This window comes from Pygoscelis adeliae, unplaced genomic scaffold, assembly GCF_000699105.1.
Source record: "Pygoscelis adeliae isolate BGI_AS28 unplaced genomic scaffold, ASM69910v1 Scaffold387, whole genome shotgun sequence".
NCBI lineage: Eukaryota > Metazoa > Chordata > Aves > Sphenisciformes > Spheniscidae > Pygoscelis > Pygoscelis adeliae.
This window is the reverse complement of record NW_008825115.1, coordinates 1,436,050-1,436,937: the sequence shown is the minus strand read 5'-3', so window position 1 is coordinate 1,436,937 and position 888 is coordinate 1,436,050.

Here is an 888-nt window from a genome sequence, read left to right as displayed (position 1 = left end):
CAGGGAGGAGCTGGGGCAGTCTGCCTAGGCCTGCCCGCACCCAGGCGGGGTGAGGGCCCCTCCTAGCTGGAGGCTGAGCCCCTCCCCTGTTCCCCCCTTCCACCGGGGGGGGGTGGGTCGAGCCTCCCCCTCTGCCCTGCAGCCCTTTGTGCTTTCCCTCCCACTGGCTCTGCAGCCCTGATGCCTGCCTGCAGGGCTTCCTTCCCCTCGGGAGTTCCCCAGCGGCCTTTGGTGCGGATGGCTGTGCCCAGGGAGCTCTGTCCCAACCACCTGTGCCCAAGAGGACTGGGTGTAGGCACGGGGTATACCAGAGCCAGGGAAACTGTCTGCCCCAGAACTCCACCTGACTGTGGGTCTTTTGAAACCTGCAGTCTCCTCAGGAGCTGCTCTGATCCTCTTGAGTGGTCTCTCTAATTCCTGCCAGTTCTGCAGGGATGTGCTGGGTAGCAGGGAAGATGGCTGCAAACTATACTGTTCCTGCAAAGCCTTCAAGTCCCCTGGGACTGCAACGCTGGGCTAGACCTATACAGCTGTAACAAAAGCAGAATCAGTAATGTCATCAGCCGTTTTGTCCAAGCTCAATAAATACCCTGTGGGAGATGGTGCTGTGAGCTGCTCCTTGTCTCTCTGCAGATAGCACCATTCTCCAGGGAGAGGCAGGTGGACAGGGCTTTCCTCCTGGCCGAGGGGCAGAGGGTGGCTCTGACCACCTGTGCTTCCCCGGTTGTACGGACACATGTGTCTGCATTAGGCGAGATGCCAGGTTAGAGCTTGCTGCTGCTTTTCTCTTGAGGAGCTTTCCAGTTGTGGATGCATCTCCATTTCTGGTGTATTTCCACAAATAAACACAGAAATCCTCCGCTCTCTTTTAGTCACTTGTTTAGCAAG